Raw genomic sequence first — 16,341 nt, forward strand, 5'->3', positions numbered from 1 at the left:
AGGCTGTTGGAGAAATGGGCTTTTGGTCCAATGGGACAACGGGGCTTCAGAATTTTGGGCTGTTGGAACAATGGGCAATCCCCACCCAAAGCCCGCTCAGATGTGATTGGTCAATACTACTGAGTCTACAAATGGAAACCAGAACACTTCCAGTATTAAAATTTTGTCCCGCTGCCAATAGATTCTGCTCTCATATGCAGATATCTGTTAATAGAGATAACAACGGACAAACAGCACCAGGCAGTTTTGGTTTGGCAAGAAAAACATTCCTGTTTTTTAAAATACTGCAAATGGTTATAAATTTATTTAGTTTGAATTTATTAGCAACACCCACTTTGTAAAATTTAAAAAATAAGGAAACATCCACACAATGCCCACCTAAAGATAAGCCTTTCAGATCACGGTCGAAATTATGCCATCTGAAACACCGAGTGTCCGACACTCGAGCTGCTCCTCGTTATCACAGAGATCACACGGAGAGGGGGAAGATACGACTGCTGACCCACCTGAGTCATCGTCACACAGATTACTGCTCAGGACTCTCCCACATGGATCCATCACAACATGAAGCATCACAGAGGACGTCTGAGTGAGTTATCAGGATCACTGACACTCCTGTTCATAGTGTTGCTGTTCTGATGCACTTCATGTTTAATGTTTCCCCCTGAGATATTTTCTGGAGACTGATTTCTTTCATGACTTAAGTTTGGTTTTAAACCAGAATTTTATTTAACTAAAAAAAGTATGCTTATTCACATTTGTTATTGTCTCAAATAACATATTAGAGTCAGTTTTGAAGTCTTATACGAGGTGTTTTCTGTGTGGTGACTTTAGGTTTGTAGGACATTTATTGGTGGGTTTGTCTTCTCACTCACTGCTCCACCTGTTGAAGGAACTCTGAACTCACGTCAAAGCAAGACACTTGTATATTTTTAGTATTGGGTGAGTTTACGATGGAGTTAGTTGAACACTTGATGTTTTTTACAAAGACGCTAAAGGTGCCTTTGGCATCGGTATGATGCAGAGTGGTGTGACAAAGTGTCAGCGTTTGATGCCCAGGGATTGAGAAGGGGCTAGGAGGTGACTGTGTACATTTTATATTTTTTTTGGATGAGCTATTTCTTAATAACTCTCTTCATATGTTGCTGCTGTATGGAGAAAGAAGCTTTCTTTGTTGGAGTCCAAATGGAGTTTTAAGCACATGAGGGCAGCTCTGTGAGGCTGTACTAAATGTACTTAACATCAGCATGCTAACATGCTGGGAACTGCCCATTGGTCCGACCATATTAAACCCATTGTTCCGGAGTCCATTCCGAAATCATCATGATGCCCTGTGGTTAAGGTCTGGTTAGGTTTAGGCACAAAAACCACTTGGTTAGGGTCAGGAAAAGATCATGGTGTGGGTTAAAATGAAAAAGAAAGTGACAAACACATAAGCCGTGAGCCTGCTCCGCCTCAAGCCTTTCCCAGCTGACCCAGAGCCGGTCGCAGCACACCATCAAGGAAGAAATACGCCCGCCGGGAGCCGTTCAGCACCGCGGACCGTCGGACTAATGGGATGTCAGACCAATGACATGGACCCAACATGCTCACAGTGCAACGTCTTCTCATAGAACGATTCATATACGCTACAAATTTGCTCCCCACAAATGACCTTACGTCCTTAACATACAGTTACCTAATTATTGTAAAGTTATGGAGGTTTGGTTTAGGAACAGAACCATGGTGAGGACATACCTGAAAATGACTTAAAGTTCACATGGATCCAAATATGCAACTTCAGGGTAAAGTCCCAGGCAAAAATCAAATTTCATCACAGCTGATCCAAAAGTTGTTGAGATATTTCCCTAGAAACAAAAACATGATGTTCATGATGGCATTAGATGCTCAGAGGATCGCCAAAGTCAGTGGGGTTCAGCCTCTGGGGATCATGAATGTCTGTATAAACCTTCATGGTAAATAGTGCTAAAAATCTTGGAATATCTGAGTCTGTATTAAAGTATGCCAACACACACATTTTGGGGGAAATTGAGATTTTGGTGGTAAATCTTTTAAACAGAGTCAAGTCTGTCTGCGATATTTAGATTTTTCTTGTGTACGACCAAAATCCTTACTGTTCATCCTCTGAGGAGCATTAATGTACCAGTTCATTGATATTTCAATAATAATAATAATCTGGGCAGCAGTAGAAGTGTATTCATCATTGTTGGATTCGGGAGGTTTTTATGGGCTTGATTTCAAATTGAACCCTCCAGCACAAACACGTTGGACCCCAACAACTGGATCATATCCGATTTTGTTAATGTGCTGAACACCAACCTTCATGCTGCGAGGTGAGACTGATCCTCCGCTCGGTCTGTTGGTGCAGATAGAAACACCGCAGAGAAACATGTATTAATTGGCAGAGGGAGAGCTAGCGTATCCGCACAGAGCTGCAGTGTCCAGAATGTCATCAAGACCTTGAGATTACAACGGAAAATCAATTAAGGTCTGTAATGCGGAGCGGCAGGCCGGGGAGCCGCCGCCGCTCACAGCTTTAAATTGGCTGCTGGAGCCGAGGGGCCGGCTGCTCGGCTCTCCGGCTGATTGTCCCTGGCAGAGGTCAGTGGAGCTCTCCAAACATTTAACACCAAACAACGAGACCGCTGATTACAAGTGATCACTGCACTGAGGCTGTGCTGAACTCTGCTACATGAGCACCGCTGGACGGAACAGCTGAGAGGTTCATCATGGGGACGGGTTCAGTTATTGTTTGGACCTTTTGTTATTGTTGTTTTTAATGTGTGAATTATACTTTCTTCGATTAATTCACTTATTTTCTTTGTTTGGTGTGTTCGGATGTCCAGCAGCTTCTAGTGTCGCCAAACATACCTGAGCCACATGACCTCCTCTCGATCATGTAACCTGGAAAGAGGACAGACAAACACACAAGAGGCAAAAGTGAAGCACATTGTTCACATGGATAGGAGAAATAAATAAATAAATAAATAGAGATAAGAGGAGGACAAAGACCCAGATCCAACAGCCAGGAGAGAAAGAAGGTCCCTAAAATAGCTGATTTTCCAGCACAGAGAATAAAATATCACAGTATACTTAAAGGATTGTCACCAAAAATGCTAAGCCTGCACTCTGATCCTTCAAAGATGCAATATCAGTGATATCTGTACACCCAGAGCCGTCCTCAGGGCTTGTAGCTGCATGCTGTGCAGCTGTGCAGCTGTGCAGTTGCAGCGTTGAGATGTTTGTGCTCTGGATGGAAACAGATAAAGCAGCATTCAGCCGTCCACACACGGCTGCAGGCTGATTATCACAGCGCTCACATGGCCCTAGGCTCGTATTTATCTGCCTCAGCAGGAGCTGCTGCTGCTGCCTGCAGCTCTCAGCTGAAAGAAGTGACACAACAAGGACCGTCTGCTGCAACGTTGACATCTGCTGGCTGCTGAGCTGCAGCACAGGACGACAGGACGAAAGCAGGGACCTGCAGGTTCTCAATAGAACCCTAGAACACAAATAGGGGGAGACAGGAGTGTTAGAGGAAATAAGTGTTTAATAATATCATATAAGTGGCCTCATAGTGAAAATATCATACAGTAAATGAGCACCTGGTACAGATGCAAACACATACAGAAACAGATTCATGTCTTTATTAATAATTTTTACATTTTTGTCGTACATAAAGACTAAATCACCAAAGCTGAATGATGTTTTTTACACATGATAACAACATGGTAATATGTATATTGTGTATTTTATATAGAACTAGAAAAGCACTCGGATTTCCCACCATTTTAATATTTTGTCCACTTTGCTTCAACCGATCACCACCAAAATTTGTCCTTTGTCCCATTATCAACCTTTCCTGAAAATTTCATCAAAATCCGTTCAGAACTTTTTGAGTTATTTTGCAGACAAACAGACAAACAGACCAACGCCGGCGAAAACATAACCTCCTTGGCGCGGATAATAATAGCTTCAGATGACAATAAATTTCATAGGTGTGGATTTGAGTCACATGACTAGGACTCAAGTCAGATTTGAGTCACAAATCTGATGACTTAAGACTCAACAAAATAAAAAGTAATTATATTAATTTAGTAATGACTCGTGACTTCACTTGGACTCGAGCATTTGTGCTTGAAAATACTCGATTACCAAAATCCAATTTGGAAAGAAAGTTACAGACATTTTTCCAATATGAGACGAGTTAAATACAAGACAAGAGAGAGACATGCAAATTCATTCTGTTCTGGTTAAGTGTTTTTTGCCATGAAAGTACAATGTCAGCACTAAGTTTATAGGATGAAGTTCAGTCACACTTGTTTTAACATACAGGCCCAAATATATTTTTAATAAATAATTATTAACTTTTGTAAATTCCACATATCATTATTCTGTTGTTAAAAATGGCACTACATTTGATGAAGAACACATAATGACTTGATTAGGACTTGCAAAACAATGACTTGGTCTCACCCTTGTTGAAAAAAATTCATTAATCCTGTACATTTTCAATTAAAACAAAAGGAAATTAAATAAAATGAATATTTGTTTATTTATCTTATCAGTATTACGTAAAACAAAACAAAGCAAAGCTTTTTTTGGAAAAAAAAGAAAGGAAAGAAAAATACAAACACAATGAAATGTTGATTTACTGGTAAAATCTGAATTATAGTCATGTATGTTCATCCTTACATTAATGGGCGAGTGAATGGATGAATAGATGAGTCTACAGTTGATGGATGCATAAATGATTCTGTGATCAGTTAAAAGGATGAATGCATGGTTCGATAACTTTACGGATGGATGGATGGATGGATGGATGGATGGATGGATGATTGAATGGTTGGTCCTACCTTTGGATGGGAGGATGGATGGTTTTATGGCTGAACAGATAAATGGTTGGTTGGTTGGTTGGTTGGTTGGTTGGTTGGTTGGTTGGACAGTCCTAACTTTGGATGGCAGAATGTATGGTTCTGTGGCTGAGCAGATAAATGGATGGATGGTTCTATCTTTGGACGGATCGGACTGTATAAAATAATGGACTAATGGACGTAGCTACCATGACATCACCCATTTGTTTGTGGACTCCCATTCTGAAGCCTCTTGTCCAGCAGTTTGGGTCGCCATGTTGGTTTTTTACAGCCAGAAGTGACAATATTTGGCTGAGACGGTGGAGCTGTGTAGGAGCAAGGGGTGGATCTGACTGAGAAGCGGAGGACAGATGGCAGACAGCCTGTCACTCAGAGCAGCCACGCCCCTGATTATGTATTTTCAGCCCCGGAGGTTTCCACTTGGGACGGGTGTATAAATAAATGTATGTTTGGAGGGATGGTTGGTTGGATACATGGATAAGTGGATTAATATATCCATTCCTCCAACAATAATATCATTGCTGAAGAAAATGAAGTGATGATTCAATGGTTTGAAGATGGAAAGTATGGATACAGAACATATATTTCATTTCCTTGTTTTACTTAGACTTAACTTATTACCATATATTGTTTTTGTTTTTCATTCTTGGAGCTTCATGGTTGGACAGATGAAGGATGGATGGTTGGAAACATACACGGACAGAAGAATGGATGAATATATCCATTCTTCCAACAAAAATACCATTGCTGAAAAGAATGAATGGATGATTCAGGGGTTAGATTTAATTCACATGAATATATCTTGCTTTTGTTTTTCATTATTTTCACCCTATGGTTGGACATATAAGGATGGTTGTATGGTGGGAGACATGGCTTGAGGGATTAGTATTCTTCGAACAGTATTACTGTTGTTGAACAAATAGATAAATATTTTTCATTTTTTTGTTGTATTAGTTTTATTTCATATTATAATATTTCTTGCTTTTCTTTTAGTGATCTTGTTGCTGTATGTCTGGACAGATGCATAGATGAACAAATGGATGTTTGAATGGATGAATGGCTGGTTCTGTGGCTGGATGGATGAATTGTTGGATGGCTGCATGTCTCTCTGTCGGTTCATGACTCCATGCGATGGGGGTCGATGAAGTGAGACGGAGCGAACATCTCCATCTTCCAGTCTCAACGTCGCCTGCAGTGTCTCAAAACGATTCCCTCAGTTGGATCCAGTTTGGTTTTCCCTCCCCCCTCAACCGCACCACCAACACCAGCCTCCCCCTCATTCCTCCTCTCTGTCTCTATTTATAGAGCCTGTTGGAAACACATTGTAATGAACAGGATTCCCAGCTCTAACCCTCACTCACTGTCTGTCCTCAGCAGCTCTCTGATCCCCAGCAAAACAAAATATGTCTGAAAAATGTGAAAATGAACGAAACGATGTGTGCTGTCTTTTTATAAGGAGAAACATGAAGCAATGTGTTTGGAGTGGACAGAAAATACAACACAGAAATCCAAATGATTAGCCCACTGATTAACATCTTTGTACCCCAAATGGTTGACATTGGACTCAAGGTTATTGTAGTCCTGTCATGTGTATGGACTACAAAAATGTAGGTTGAGCAAAGCAAAATTTAAAGACGAAAGTAGGAAGAAGAAGAAGAAAGAGGTAGGTAGTTACCAAGATAGTTACAATGGCCCCTAGTGCACATCAGTATCATGGAGTTACTTGCGCTAGTTACTTGTTATGCACCTAAACTAGCTCCCTTATAATTGTATCATCACATGATCTAATAGAGACTTGACATTTGGTTACACCAACAGACATAATACCCAGAAATCATCATTGCATATATATATATCACAGAAATACCAACAGAAATAAGAGATTATTCATTTAATTATATTGTTTTTATAGTTTATGTATAGGTTATAGAGAGTATGGCAAATGGAGTTTTTCTTGTAACACAGGCATATTTCGAAGGCCAGCATATAGTTGGAGGGCCCACTCACTCACCCGATGGGCCCCAGTGCAACCACCCTGCCTGCACGGTCTAAATTTATGCCCCTGACCCAGAGAATGATTCGTTAAGATTTTGATTACCCCCTACGAAACCTACGAAACTGTGACGTCTGCAATCATGTGAAAATTCGATGACCTAAACCTAACCTATGTAACTTTACATTAAAGCCGCTACAAGGAACTTTTAACTGGATATGCAAAAGTCTCTGGTTTCTGCTGATGTCTGTGCGTGACCTACAACAGCAAATGAGACCATCGGTGTGAAGATAAGCTATTTCTATATAGTGTATATCCATACCTTTAGGAAACCGTGTCCAGGTCCGCCCCAGGTCGCCTCCAGGACGAAGCGATTTACGGCACTCAGACGGCACACGTCATCTTACCTAGCTGCTTACATTTATAGTGACTCTTATAAATAGTCGCTATTCCTCCTCCTCGACCCGACGTCCGCGGGGAGTTAAAATAGCAGCAATCATCGGGTAAAAGTTCTGTGAAAGCACTGGACTCACCAACAGTCAGCCACGTCTCAGTCACACAGAGAAAATCCAATCCTCGGGAAGTCAGGAAATCCTTCAGGATAAACGTTTTGTTCGCTTGCGATCTAGCATTTACCAGCCCAATCCTGGCAGGAGCCGGCGGGTCCACGGCGTTAGCTGTCCAGGGAGCCACACACAGAGGCCGCAGGTTGCGCAGATTCACCCCTCGCCAGCGGGGACGAGGAGAGCAGGGGCCGCGGGGCTGGAACACCTCATCCAGGCCGACGACAGGTACCAGCCAGGCGTTGACAGGGTCCAGTGAGTGATAAGAAATAAAGAGGTGAGGCACCGCTCCATACTCAGTCCAAGAAGCTGTGGAAGTGCTCGCCAAACAGGCCTTCAGCCTTACCAGCTGACCGCTGCGTTTACCCCGGCAGCGGTGGCGCTCACACCGGAGAGGTGGAACTGGGGCGCGGCAGAGGTGAGCTGGGATCCCTGATAGGAGCGGGGGCAAAGTTTTCCCGTCTTGTTGTTTCATTCATCCCCAAAACAAATACATGCGTGAGCCAGGTAAGCGTCTTTACGACAATATGTGCTAGAGCTCATGGGAAATGTAGGCTTCATTCCGGCAAAACACTACCGCTTTTGTCCACAGGGTCGCCAAAATCAACTCAAAATTAAAGTTACTTGTAGGGGCTTTAAGTACAGAATGCAACAAAGCCCCAACCATGATTCTTCTCGTAACCCTAACCCAATAGGTAGGGGCTCGAATTCGTAAGATATCCAAACCATTGTTTGATGATACGTTTTCATACATCGTCCTGAAACGACTGAATTTGCCATTTTTCTTGAAGACAGTCTCGTCTTGTTACATGTTCAGGGGTAGGTTCGCCTAGATTACAAAACATTTTCTCTTGAAGCTCCAGTGGCAGGTATCCATGCAGAAAGTTGTGTTATTATGTGTTCACATTTGAGACATCTCTGAGATCTCTGCCTTCTTTTCTTGGTGGTTTTCTGAGCAGTATTTTACCTTCAGTGTCCTGGAGAGTCTTGTATTGATCTGTCACTGTCAATCATGTCTGCACAGCTAGAAACCACCAGAGGTAAGAAAATATGTGTTTTTGTCATTTAGGTGAACCAACAACTACAAAACAGCCCCACAAAATTGCAGTTTTTATTTTAAGCAATGATATAAAATGTTGCTCTTTTCTTTTACATGTCAAAATACAAATACATTTACAAAGAGATCCAGTTGCACCAGTTGTGTCCGTCTGCTTGGGTCAGCCAATCAGTGAAAACAATGAAAACACTTTTAAATGTTGTACATTTGAATGCATAGTCTACCCCCGACTCCTCTGACAGTCAGTGTATTTCATAAATCCCTGTTTTCCTCTGACCATATTTAGATTGTGGGGTATTTATAATCTATCTTGCAGTTATATTCGCAGTCATACAGAATGTGGAGGTGTCAAATATCCGCTGCCTGTGATTAAGCTCATCAGTATTCTCTTTCATATTTAGGTCACATAGTCCCTATGTACTCTCCTCATTTGCATAATCACAGAATACCATATCTTTTTTTTTTTTTGTTAGGATTTCTTTCTTCCTCCACGGCTCACAGACATATTTTGGTGGTGTGTGTTTGAGTGGAGCAGATACACTGAGAGCAGATTTGAAACATTTGTGTGCATTGTTTATCATCATGAATACATACAGTGAGACATGGTATGAATGTCTTCATCAGTCTTTGACTGATGAATGCCAAATCTAGACTTATCTATAGTGCGGATTACCACATGTCCTTTAAGGGTTAAAACAAAGGCGCAGCAACACAATTATACAAACTCAGTCCACCACTTTGGTACAGACCAGTCTGCTGTCGTTCCAAAGTCGTCAAATACTGCTGCTTTGTCAGTGATTGGGCATTAGATACTGACGCACAAAGGCACCATTTGCAATGGTATAATATGCACCGTGCAGCGGCAGTTGTTGACGGAGCAGCCAACCGAAGTCGTCCAACACTTGCACTATGTCAGTGGACATTAGTGTAAAATACTGACACACAAAGGCACCTTTCACAGCAGTTTGTAAGCAGTACCAGCGTAATATCAGAAGGTGGAAAGTCGCTATATGGTGGGTGGAAAGGGCAGTGGATGGGTCCAACAAACACTGGACTTTCACCCAGGAGCCTGGTTGTTCCATGTATCTATAGCCCCTTTTACACTGCCAGATATTCCGCAAATGTTGGGCCGTTTTGCCGGCAAGCTGCGAGCATTTAGACACACAGAGCCAGACTGGCGATTTGATCCGAGGTGCCCAATTTTCCGCCTCGTAGGGTAGACATATTGGCGGAACCTTTTTGGTTTAAACAGACCGAGGCGGCCTTCCTCCATGGGAGGGGCTGTTCATGACTTGTGGGAGGAGCTGTTGATGACGCTGCACGTGCGACTCATTGGCGGTGAATAAACAGGAAACAGCTGATAGCAGGAATTAGCGAGCAGCTAGTAGCAAGAGGGAAACACAAACCTGACAGACACTGTAAAGATGAGCAACTGGGGAGACAAGGAATTGCGCGCCCTCCTTGTCCTCGCATTTTGCTGCACTCCCCGATTTTGTTTTTATACTGCCAATTCTGAAAGAAGACTGATTGGGCTTTTCTGCAAATTTGCATAAACACTTTGTGCAAACACTCACGTCCCCCAGAGGTGGAATGACATGATGATCCCCTGATTTTTCCTCTTGTGCCACCATAGTGAACATTTTACTTAAATAGCATAGCAACTGAGTATCAAACACATTCTCTCTACAACCTCGTCACATATCGACATTTGGTCATGGACCTTCAACGTCCAGATATGACGTCCAAGGTACCCTGGATGAGTTGGTCATGTCAGTTTCAGCCTGTTGCATGCATTGTCTGTTTTCAAAATACCCTTCCCTTTTCATAGGAAATTTGACATTTACATACAGTCTTTTTCAAAATAAATGCACGATGTCAGTACAACAATGCAAACTGACTTTCTTTTTTCCTCAAACAACAAACACACTTGGTTGGGTTTAGGCAAGAAGAACAGGGTTTGGCTTTAGAAACTTATGGGACACAAACACCGCTCTATGGGACACAAACACCGTTTGTTGGACCCATCCACCACTTTTCCCATCAGCCCTACTCAGACTTTCGCCACCTCAACTGTCATTCTTGTCTCGTTGCAATTCCCCCTGATGCCACCGAGCACTTTTAAACTATAATAGAGACTGGCCGTGTATCATGCTGACATTAAAGGATGGCTTTTTTTGTCAGTGTTTAATGCCACAAGTCACTGCCCAAGCACCAGATTTCGACAACTTCGGAGTGAGACCGGGTTGGATTGGAAACTTTTATTGGACGTTTTTTGACATTTTATAGACCAGACAAACAATAAACTAATCAAGAAAATAATTGGCACATTAATGCATATTAAAAATAATTGTTACTTGCAGCCCTACACTTTATTATACCCTAAAGACACAAAACTAGATATCATCTTTTCTGTGGGTTCACGGCCCGCTGATTATTTAGCCGCCACCAGCAGTGGCTGCCTCCTCCTGAGCGATGCTGCTGTCACATTAATGGGAAATACCAGTGGGATTGGTGTCGTACCCTGAGGCACTCCGAAAACAATGTCTGCAGATGACATTGGAAAGAACATAAAAAACTAAACATGAGCACTGCTTGTTTTCTCAGGATGATAAGATGAGTTGTGAGGACAAGACAACAGTTTTCTTGAGATAATAAAATAATAGATGATTCTAAGATAACAGACCCCAGAGAAGAAAATGAAGCTGCAGCAGCTCGCCAAAGTTTTAGAGACCCAGTTAAATCTCGATCAGCTTTGAGCAAAAGCTTAATTGCCTCTTTTATTAACAATACAACCCCCTCTGACATTATAGTGTTTGACTTTGCTCTGATTTCAGTGTTATTGATGTCTTTATTCTGGTCCCTTCTGTCTCATGTAGCTCCCTCTTTGTTCGGTCGTCCCTGTAACGCCGACGGCTCCGGGGCAAAAGACAAAGACTCTTTCTCTGAAATTTCTCCCCAAAGAGTTTGTGACAGCTTTGCATATAAATTTGTTTGTGAGTAAATCCTCCCCTGCAGGACTTCTTTTTAACTCCGACGCCTCAGCGGGAGCCGTCAGAGACTCCTGAAGAAACAAGCAGACTTTCAAGATTTGAGTTTGACAGAGCTCTGTATTAGAATTAAAATTCAATTTTGTCCTCCAAACGGCCCTTTGTCTGTCTGAGAGATTCACACCTGACAGTCCCAGAGAGATGTGAGGTTCAAAAGTTGGAAAAGCATTTAACTTGTCCACCAGAGCGTAAAATTGTCTTTAGTTCACTAAAACAAAAAAGCAACATATAACGTGCACAGTAAATCAAAAATAGTAATAAACACAACTGAAGTACAAAACAGTAAATTAGTTTTGGTTTTTTTAAAGCTAATAAATTATTAAACATAACATGAAATGATGTTGCTTGACATAGAAGACTTCAAACATATACAGTATATTTGGATAACAAAGGCGGCCGCCATCACACCGAGAAACTAAAGGATAAGAATATCAATGTCAATTTGATATGAGTATCAGATCTCCGAGATTTACGCTCAAGGAAAAGATGGGAAACATAACAAAACCACAAAAGTTCCTCTGCATGTGTCTTCTTATTATTATAATTTGTTATGGATTTACTTCATGTAATTCAGAGATATATTTACATGACATTGAAACCAGCGATGGAAAGTACATTTACTCATACGCTGTAGGCTAGTTAAAGCTCCAGTGTGTAGGATTTAGGGGGAAATATTGGCAGGAATGGAATGTAATATAATTAGTGTGTATTTTTTACTGCATAATCACCTGCTATGTTTTTGTTACCTTAAAATGAGCTGGTTATGTCAACATAGGGAGCAGGTCCCAAGAACGGACAAACCAAACGCTGGCTCTAGGCAGGGCCATTTGTGTTTTCACGTCAGCTGCTGTATTAAGCAGATTTTTTCAGCGGGAGAAAACAATTTTTTTAAACGTAAAAATCTTGTGTTTTTACTGGTTTTAACATCCTGGTTGAGGAGAGGAAGAGCCCTCTGTGGATAATTCATTTCCCGGTAAAAACCTCCTGAACTTCTACATCTTCATCAAGTTCATTCATTCATTGTTTTTTTCCCATAACTGCTTATCCTGTTAGGGGTCACGGGCGGCTGGAGCCTATCCCAGCTGACACTGGGTGAGAGGCAGGGTTCACTCTGGACAGGTCACCAGACTATCGCAGGGCTGACACATAGAGACAGATAACCATTCACACTCACATTCACACCTACGGACAATTTAGAGTCACCAGTTAACCTGCATGTCTTTGGACTGTGGGAGGAAGCTGGAGCACCTGGAGGAAACCCACGCTGACACGGGGAGAACATGCAGACTCCACACAGAAGGGCTCCCCCACCCTGGGAACCCTCTTGATGTAAGGCGACAATGCTAAGCACTGCGTCACCGTGCCGCCCAGGATCTTAAAGTAGAAGAGAAAAAACGGTGAGCACAGATTAGCAGGTACTGAGTTAGCGGTCTGTCTCCAACATGCAAAATACTATTGAAGAAGTGCGTGTACATAATGTGAAACTGCTTTATTCATTGTTTTTACTGGTTTAAATCAGCTAGTCTGTTTAAGAGAGGAAGAGACATCTATGGACAATTCAGCTCAGGGTAAGATGCTCCACCCTAAGGTACAGTAAACTATCTTAATTATGAACATTTAATTGTAATTTTCTTGTCACTTACTTTAATCTTAAAGCTCCTGGTGGAAAGCACACACAGGTTTATATTTAAAGTGACAAACAGTGCTTTGGATTATTAGTTTTATTCGGACTCAGTGAACTAGTTTCCCAACGCAATATGCTGTGTAACTGCTGAAACTGCTGTTTGGGTTTGAAGAGGTGTCAGACTTCAACAATGGAGTCAGAAATCAGGTTCACCGAGCTGCTGCAGTGCTTCCACTCTGTCCAGCAGATGTCAGGATTTCACCACTTTACAGCAGCCTGATGCCCTCCGATGGGGAAGAACCTGACAGGAAACACTGAGGGTTTATTGATCGTCATATTTCTTTTCATTTCAGGACTTTTCATCTGAAGATAAATCCATATCCAATGTGAAAAGAGATTTATTTCTGATCTGAGACAAAACTGAAATGTGTGACTTTTGATTTTCTCTCTCCTCCTGTCTTTTTACTCCACTGATTGTATCAGGTGTGCTGATATCGGGACTTGTTACCTGACAGTCAGGTTAATCTCAGATCATTACAGCAGGTAGTTATCAAATCCATACATTGAAGAGTAATGAGACTGTTCCACATTTAACATGAAATACAAAACAGATTTTACATAGCAGGATTGAAACTGTGAGATACTATGTGGAGCACAAAAATGATGTCAATTGACAGGCCGACCACCGACCACTGACTGACCTCTGCTATCAAGGTTTGTCAGCTGTTAAACTGCACTAGTCTGTAAAATGTAAAGGTCCAGTGTGGCAGATTTAGTGGCATCTAGTGGTGATAATTACAGATTGCAAAAAGCTGACACTTCTCCTGGTTAGAGTCTCTTCAGTCTTCATCGTTCAGAAGGTTTTAATTATCTGCAGAGGTCTCCTCCTCTCCCAAACAAGCGAACTGGGTGATTTAAACTGGTATAAACACTAAATAAATTTCAAGTTACAAATAAGTGTTTCTCCTTCACTGTTTGGCACCTTGCAGTTTCATGTAAAAAAAAAAAAAAAAAATCGTGTTTTTCTGACCCTGCTTGTCACAGGGGGCGTCTTGATAAATCAAAAAATCAAAAACTCATAAACATGAAAATACGATCTTCCCTCTCTAGAGTCAGTGTTTGGTTTGTCCATTCTGGGCTACTGTAGAAACATGGCAACATCCATAGACAAGGACCTGCTCCATATGTAGATATAAACAGCTCATTCTAGTACAACAAAAACAACAACAACAATTCTAATTTTCAGGTGATTATACATTAAAGAAAACATACTTATGATATTATATTCAATTTCTGCCAATATATTTCCCTAAATCCTACACACTGGACCTTTAATAAAAGAGGTAATAAAATCCAAAATACACCTAAGAAACATACAAAAGTAACTCACAATAATGCCCAGAAATTTCCCAGAATTTTCGTCTTCAAGTCCTGTCTTTATATCAAAGTCTAAACATAGAAAATTCAAATGTTGGATATACATTTGTGCGGAAAAATAATACAAAATATTTTGTCCTCCAGTATCCCATCATGTTTGTTTTCTGATCTGAAGACGGACTGGGTCAGAGAAGCTTTGGTTTTAATAGAAAATCCCCTTTTTCCCATCTTAAAGCCACCGTGAAGCCTCACCTCTGCTGCTGCTGCTGCTGACTGACTCATACTGAGGATTTTCAGGTGCACTCAACGCTTCACAGAGCTGCCACTCAGTCTCTGTCAGCCGCAGCTTAAGTCGAGCCGCTGCAGGTGAGACGCTCTCAGAATGACAAAACATTCGACCCACCAAAAACAACACAACTGATTCCAGGAAGAAGAGATGCCAAACATTCGCCACATAGCTTCAGTCAGAGCAGGAAGTGATCCATGCAGTAACTTTGTCATAACATGTCGTCGACCTCACTGCCAGTCAGTGGAAGAAGGTTATCAGGTTCTTTAATTAAGACAAACTATGCTATTAATAGCACACTGGGAAATACTCTATTACAAGTGAAAGTCCTGAATTCAGAACCTGGCTTAACTAAACATGAGTATTATCAGCAAAATGTACAACAATTACGGAAAGTGAAATTACTATTATTATTTATTTATTTTTATTTTTTGTGCAGTAAAATGTTCAGTTTTACTGCTGTAGACCATCATGGTTGTGCTCATTTTAACTCCTTTATATACTGTTGGGTAGTTTGATCCACAGCAGTTCATCCTATTCAGCGCTTCTTTTGGCAGAAATGGAATATGATGTAATAAGTATGTTTTCTTTAGCGTATAATCACCTGAAACTAAGAATCATTTTGTTTCCGTTACCTTAGATTGAGCTGTTTGTATCTACATACAGAGCAGGTCCTCCTCTACTAAGTCACCCATATTGTTTCTACAGTAGCCCAGAATGGACAATCTCAACACTGGCTCTAGATAGGGCCACTCACGTTTACGTGTCAGCCATCGTAGTTCTCCTACATGCCACTAAATCCTACAGACTGCACCTTTAATAAAACAGATATGAGGATTTGCTTCTATGTAAATTTTATTTGTCTGACAATGTGTTCACATTTCTAGAAATGTTTTTGTATGTATGAAATAGAAGTGTGTGAATATAAAGCAATAAAATAAAATAGAAATAAAAATGTGCATTATACCACAGTGTTTAACACTAGTACTTAAGATATTAAAAATATTGAAAATAAAATATATGTTGTGTTTATTGGCAGTGCATGGATTTATTAAAAGTACTGCAAGTTTTTGTACTTTACCTGGGCTAAGTATTTTTGTTCATTTATACTTCTCCCCCGTACATCTCAGTCACAGATGGATAACTGAACGGGCCCACAGGACACAACAACAAGGAGATACAAAAAAGTACAAGGACAAACAAAAACAATTATAGCTGCTGTGCAGCGATGGGTCGGGTCCGGGCATTTTTAGGCAATTCTGAGCAACAAGCAGAAGAATTGGAAGACATTCAGGAATTTAGCAACACAATCTGCCGTTTGCATCAGCTGAGGCTTGAACTCACAACCTCTGAGACTAAGGATCAATATCTATCTCACTGAGCTAATTAGTCAGTGACAATTCATGTGTAGCTTCACAAACTGACTAAGCCAGACGTGCAGGTTTAGCAGCCATCCATGCATGGAAAAGCAGATTTCAAACCACTGTAAAAAATTCAGTTATTAAGACAAAAATCTGAAAATA

The sequence above is a fragment of the Epinephelus fuscoguttatus genome, linkage group LG22, assembly GCF_011397635.1.
Source record: "Epinephelus fuscoguttatus linkage group LG22, E.fuscoguttatus.final_Chr_v1".
NCBI lineage: Eukaryota > Metazoa > Chordata > Actinopteri > Perciformes > Serranidae > Epinephelus > Epinephelus fuscoguttatus.